Here is a 7,421-nt window from a genome sequence, read left to right as displayed (position 1 = left end):
AATATTTTAATTGTGCATAGTATTTTAAGTACAACACTTCTTTAAATAAATTCGACCTTTCAAACAGGTGGAAACCCTCCCAAATGTAATTAAAAAAAAGTTTATTCAAAACCATTTCGATTGATACCCATATTGTAGTAATTCATTTAATTTATTAAATAATTTGATTTTGATTTTCTTACATATGGCACAAAACTAAAACCATGTTACACATCTACATTTCATTTGACACCTACCCCCTTTTTAAACTCGGACGAACGATACAGATTTTATGACTTGGTGTTAAATATTTAACGCAAACATCTGCGGAACCGATTATTTGAATTTGATTTTCTAACCTGTGACCACCCTTTTCATAGAACTAAAACTATGTTGCAGACCCAAAGGACAAGCCTTTAATTCGACTCTTAATTTTTTTAAATGCAGATTTTATGACTTGATGTTAAATATTTAACGCAAACATCTCCGAACTCGATTAAGAAGTTTCACTTCAAAAAAATTTTGCGAAATTCGAAAAAATTCAAATTAAATCGAATTTGCACCACCGAATTTCGAATCGAATAATCGAATGGTTAGGCAATGTTCGAAATTCGAAAAACCGAATTTCAACCCCCCACTACCCATCCCTAGTGCAACACCTGCCTTGGCTGGTGTCACTTTAGGGCATGCTCAAAACTGCGCACCACGCGAGATTGGATGAGGGACTATGAGGGCCCATGCTGTGCTGCTCGGTCGCAACCCCCAACTGCGACGCCGCCCACTAACACCACAGGGAAACAGCCTCAGCAGCAGTAAGCAGAGCATTTGACGGCACAACCACGGCACAGCAACACTCATCACTAATACGCCACATTACAATAAGTCTCCCTAGGCACACCAAGATTTTACAATTCAACTGTAACGGACTTCAGAGCAAGATCGAGGAGATAACGGTCTTCATGGGTCGGCACGGAATGTTAATAGCTGCGGTCCAAGAGACGAAGCTGCACAGCAATTCAAAACTGTTGAATTGCGCCGGATACAACGTGCACCGTGGTGGAGGCCTAACGTTCATCACGCACCACACCGTGCAGTATCGTCTTATCGAAGCAGACATCGACCGCTGGGATATCATCCTAGAATGTCAGGGAATTGCTATCCGGTCAGGCGATGTCGAGCTCGAAATAGTTAACATACATATACCCCCTGCCACCAGCTGCCGGGCAGGATATCACCCTGAAATGCGCTTCTGAGAGGTGAAAACCGTATGGTAGTTGGTGACTTCAATGCGCACCACGATCTTTGGCATTCAAGCCTGTCAAACGATCGTAGGGGAACACAATTGGCTGAGCAGATAGGCGATTCGACATTCTGCGCAATGAACGACGACGCACCCACCAGGATTATGGGCAGCTGCTACAGCTCGCCAGACCTAACAATAGTCAGCGCTGGTCAGATAAACAGAGTATCATGGCGACCTATGCTGACTTTAGCATCAGACCATCTACCCATAATTATCTCGATTGAGAAACCAGCCGACTTTGCTTCCATTGATCACCGGACCTATGTCAACTTTTCTAAGGCTGATTGGAAAGGATTCGAGGATGTTACTGAAAGCGCCTTCGCTGCACTACCCATACCAACCGACGTTCACGTAGGTGAATGTAAATTCCGCAGGGTTGTCACTGCTGCTGAGCCCGCTTCATCCCATCGGAATGCATCCCGGACCCTCGTCCGAGTTTTCCTGCAGAAGTGGCTGTCCTAGCCGATGAGCGCGACAACCTTCCTCAGGCCGATCCCGGAAATTCCCGTATTGGGGATCTCAACTCGGAGATTCGGCAACTTGTGAACGTACATAAGCGGAAGAAATGGGAAGAGCATTTGAAGATCTGCAACCTCGCCTCTGGTGTGAGTAAGCTTTGGTCAACCTTGAGGTCATTGTCCAACCCGACGAAGCGTGACGATAGAGTTGAAATAGACTTTGGTGAACACGCTTCGTCGGACCCGGAACGATGCGCGAGCTATTTTAGCCGGCAGTTCATCTTGCATCCTCCGGTGGATAAAGTCAAACGTCGAGTGACCAGAAGGCTGCACAAACTGCCAAAACCAAGTGCGCCTCTTGTTTTCACCAGCGGTGGGGTAAGGGTAGCCGTCGGGAAGGTGAAAGCCTCCAAAGCCATTGGACCCGACGGAATATGCATGCTGATGTTGAAAAATTTGGTTCCTACGGGAGTAGCGTAGCTAACGGAGGTCCTCAACTTGTCAATGTCCACTCTCGTCATTCCAGCCATCTGGAAGATGGGGAGAGCGGTCCCACTGCTAAAACCTGGGAAACCAGCCAACAAAGGAGAGTCTTATCGTCCGATAACCCTCCTTTTCCCGGTAGCGAAGACACTAGATGCCTTGCTACTCCCGTATTTTACAAACCACTTGACCCCAGTGAAGCAACAGCATGGGTTCCGTAAAGTGCACAGCACAACAATAGCACTTAACGCCATAAATACCCAGATAACTCGTGGCCTAAACCGAAAGCGCCCCTGTGAGAGGACCATTCTAGGAGCGCTAGACCTGTCTAAGGCGTTCGAAAATGTCAGCCATTCAACGCTACTAGAAGACATAGAGGCCTCCTCTCTCCCACAGGGACTCAAACGGTGGTCGGTGAATTATCTGAGTGGTCGTCACTCGTCAGTAACTTTTAGAGACAAATCGAGCAAACCGAGGGAAATAAAATACGGGGTTCCACAGGGTGGTGTACTTTCCCCATTACTAATTAACTTTTAAATTTCAAAGCTCCCTCAACCATCAGAGGTAGTCTCGATTGTCTCTTATGCTGACGATTGCTCGATCACGGTGTCCGGGAATGGAATTGATGACTTGTGCTCGAAAGTAAACGGTTATCTCGCCGAGCTTTCTCCCTTCCTTACTGCTCGGAGCCCAACCCTCTGGACGAAGGAGGTCAGACTCCAACTGGGAATTCACGTCGACGATGCACCAATTCCGATGGTGAACAAACCGAAGCACGGAGTAATATTCGAGTAATATTCTGCTCACCTTCTCGGCGCATACAACCGCAATTGTCAACAAATTACAATCCGCAACAAGGTCCTCAAGTCGCTAGCCGGTAGCACCTGGGGCAAAGACAAAGAAACGTTGCTGGCAACGTACAAGGCAATTGGCCGGCCGGTTCTGAACCACGCTGCACCCGTGTGGTCACTGGGGATTAGTAGGATGCAGTGGATGAAGTTGCAGACTTAGCAGAACACGGCACTAAGGACAGCGACAGGATGCCTCTTGATGTCGCCGCAACACCACCTGCACGAGGAGGCCCACATTCTCCCTGTTAAGGAGCATAACATAATGCTCTGCAGGCAGTTCCTGGTTGGGAGCCACAGATGTGGTCACCCAAGCAGCCAACTCCTTGCAGAAGAGCCTTCGCCCAGGCACGTCAGGAGAGATCTCTACAAACTGACGGACGAAGTCGAGACCTCTGGACCCGACAGCTTATCGACCGGCCTTGAACGGCATTCACAGAGAGGCAGTCTCGAGTTATGTAGACACCCGACTTGCGAATGCCGTTCTGGGAACACTACCGCCAGACGTAGCCCAACTGCGCTCTGGTTACTGCAGCAGGTTGAACTCATACCTGAGCAGATTAAACGAAGATATTCTCAACGAATGCTCGGAATGCGGAGACTCACAGCATCTGTTCGTATACCCTCTAAATCCACGCTAACGCCCCTGTCCCTATGGACAGACCCCGTCGAGGCGGCACGCTTCCTAGGGCTGCCGTTAGTGGAGCTTGACGACAACAATTGAGGGACTAACCGATCTGGGCGGGGTTGTTGTAGCCGCCACAACAACATTTCAGAAAACTTTTACTTTCCTGAAACCAAAAATCATTTAATATATATTAAAAAAAAAAAATAAATAAAAATTATTAAAAACATTTTTCCCTCTATATAAACTCCTGCCTCCCTAGGTGAAAGGCTGGCTACGCTCTTGTATACAAAACAATTAAAGCATTTACTCCGTACATCATACCGTCAGTTTGTTCTTTTAGAGCGCATACATGGTTCCATAATAATGATTCCAGTATCTTCATTTATGTATATTGTAACTATCAATATCTTATAAAGAGAACTGTAAACTTTTTATACCCGAGCGCACTTGTGCACAAGGGTATATTAATTTTGTTCACATAACGGTTGTTTGTAATAGCCAAAATGAATCAAGATAGATATAGACAAATGTATACATAAATGCTCAGAATGAATAGAGAAATCGATTAAGCCATGTCTGTCTATCCGTCCGTCTGTCCGTCCGCCCGTGTACACGATAACTCGAGCAAAAATTGAGATATCTCAACAAAATTTGGTATGTAGGTTTCTGTTAATCCAAGGTAGGTTGGTATTGAAAATGGGCGAAATCGGACTGTAACCACGAACACTTCCCATATAACGGTAATCTCCAGAAATACGAAAACTGCGATATTTTAGTAACTACTGGATATAATTCACTCAAAATTGACATTTACAATAATTTTCAGACGAAAAATAAGAATATTTTAAACTTTTGGAAAATGGGCGTAGCCACGCCCACTTATAATTACATGTGTATATCTTGGTAACCGCTGCACCAATTTCTTCCAAACTTGGCTCGGTTGTTGGCGTTGATACAGCATACTAAATGGCATTTTTCCATTTAATTGATACCCATATTATTATTCTAAAATGCACCGTATCTTTTGAATAATTTTTTTATTCAATCATATTCTAGAAATTTCGAAGTCCTTTTAAAAAAAGTCCTGACTTCAGAGAGAAAAACCAAAAACACCGAATTACTATATTTGGCCCCCAGTTTTGTGAATATATTGAAAAAATGAATAATAAAAATTAATAAAAATAGTTCCTTAAAGATGTTTTTGGAAAAATCCCCTCAAATGGCAAAATGGTTTAACCTTACAAAATTTACATATAAAATATTAAAAAAATAAAAAAAAATTGAACGGAATCTTAATGAGATTTTTGATGCTGTTTTTTAACTTTTAAGTTTGTTATAAGAAAAACTTGAATAACTGAACCTAAACTCTTCCGATTTAGACTTGTGAGGTATCATTGGAAAGGTATTTTCTAACCCTTTTTATGTCTTTGCAAATAAGCTTATTAAAAGGATGAAAGATAAAGGTAGGATGAACGAACATCATTCAAAGTTGAGTTAAGATGTGTTGGTATTTGAAAAAAAAAATTGGGACACGAATGACTTTTTTGCACATAAATAAAAATAGTGGGAAAATACCTTTATACCGAGATCCCATAAGTCTAAATAGTTTTGGCCTAGTTATTTAAGTTTTTCGTAAATCAATCTTTGAAAAAAGCTAAAAAACAGCATCAAAAATATCATTATTACGATTCCGTTGAAAAGATTTTNATACCGAGATCCCATAAGTCTAAATAGTTTTGGCCTAGTTATTTAAGTTTTTCGTAAATCAATCTTTGAAAAAAGCTAAAAAACAGCATCAAAAATATCATTATTACGATTCCGTTGAAAAGATTTTTAAATATTTGTATGCAGATTTTTTAAGCCTAATCTGTTTTGTCATCAGAGGGGACTTTTCTCAAAAAGTTCTTTAAGAAACTTTTTTTATTCATAAAAAACTCCATTTTTTTGAGGTATTTTCAAATCGGTCAAGCTCGCTTAAATCTTAATATTTTCCCGAAATATTTTGGCGGAGGTCTTAAAATATAATAAGTTTTGTAATCCCGGTGGAAAGGACGCAACTTTTTTGGTGATGCAGTCTAATATATAGTAATGTCACTGGCATTAAAGCAGCTCAGTTTACATCTAGCGTTATTCATTAAAATGTCTACATTGAAATCACCACAGATGAAGACATGCACATAGCTAACATACAACCCAGATATTTTAGTAAAAAGCGATGCCAAAAGGTTTGCTCACTAGTGTCATTATAGTTTTGATACTCCCAAAACTCCCTTACAAAAGATTTGCACACACACACGAACCCTTACATAGTGCCTTGCTAAGGGAGCTGAGTTTGTTAAGAGGGAGCGAGAAAACTGTTTTTTGAGCAAACCTTTTATTATTGGATCATGGGTTGTAAACACAAATAACAAGACACTTTTGAACATTATAACTAAACTCAACGAAAATACAGGGTGGACCAAATAAGACCCACCAATGTTAAACACGTATAACTTCTTTATTTTTTAATATTATTGTTATTTTATTTCTGCATGTTATAGTTAATCTCTTGGAAAATCAGAATGGATACTTACAGCAAGACCTGCAACAACGACTACAATACCTTATTCGTTTTACACAATGTTCTTTGTTTTACCAAGGCACAGAGTAATAATTATTTCATGGTGGAGTTTTGAAAAAGCCATCCAAGTTTTCATAAGAATTATAAGTCTTTTGATAATAACACAGTGCAACACTCAAAGAGTGATGGGAATGAGACCAATTGCATTTATTAAAAGAGGTTAAAATATGAATAAATACCTATGCATTTGTAAAAGTTGGTTCCCATTTCCATTTTATATCGATTTGGTTTTGTGAATTTAAGGTTTAAAAATTAACAAGTACAAGGATTTTTTTGGATTCGCTAGATATGTACATATATGTATATATATACACATATATATAATACAAATATTTTAGTTGAACATTGAATCCCCTACCCTTCCCGCTCCGTTAACTTTGGAAAATGTGTTTTTAAATTATACGGTCTCATTGAGAGCATATTTCGTCAACTTCGGATTGAGATAAAAAAGAAATGGTAACCAACTTTTTCAAATCCATTGGTATTTTTTTAATTCCACACTTCCCTTCTTTTTTGCTTTTCAAAATCACCGTCACAAATAACACTATATTTACCAGTCCAGATAGTGGGCACTCCGAACTGCATTGAACTATGTGCTCCTTTAAACCAATTAAATAGCGAATTGTAACAAATTCTACACATATTATTTGGGGCCCATGGTACATTACGTACAACTCATTCGTTGAAATAAAGCTCAAATTTTTCCATTATTTTCGCATTTTCCCACCAAACTATGTGGAACTTGAAACTTGTCGCAACAATACACTCAGAAAAAAGCATTTCCTTAAAACAAGAGAACAGTATACTTGTTTTAGAGTTATGGAGAAGTTTTTCCTTAATTCAGGTTCGTGTTAAAAATAGGGCGTCATTAATTTGAGGAAGTAAATTTACTCAATATAAGTAATAATTTCCATAAATAAATTTGAATTTTGTCAGTGCTGTTAAGGCAAAGTTAATTAATTTCCTGGCAAATGTCGGCTGAGGCCGAATTTAAGAAATTACAATTAAAAATAATATAAACAGAAATTCCTGCTCTGGGACTCGAACCTTGCATCTCTCGACTAGCACGCCAGAGCTTTGCTCTGCCGGCCATTGCCACTGT

General features: G+C 40.3%; 1 pseudogene; it reads left to right on the top strand.

The window, feature by feature from the left end:
- Positions 1 to 1,324: 1,324 nt before the first annotated feature.
- LOC108375047 (uncharacterized) lies at positions 1,325 to 2,760 on the top strand (annotated as a pseudogene).
- The last annotated feature ends 4,661 nt before the right edge of the window (positions 2,761 to 7,421 follow it).

This window comes from Rhagoletis zephyria, unplaced genomic scaffold (assembly GCF_001687245.7).
Source record: "Rhagoletis zephyria isolate East Lansing unplaced genomic scaffold, Rhagoletis_zephyria_1.1 Rzeph_scaffold_08434, whole genome shotgun sequence".
Classification (NCBI taxonomy): Eukaryota; Metazoa; Arthropoda; class Insecta; order Diptera; family Tephritidae; genus Rhagoletis; species Rhagoletis zephyria.
Note: the sequence above shows the minus strand (reverse complement) of the source record. Positions and strands in the feature narration are given on the sequence as shown.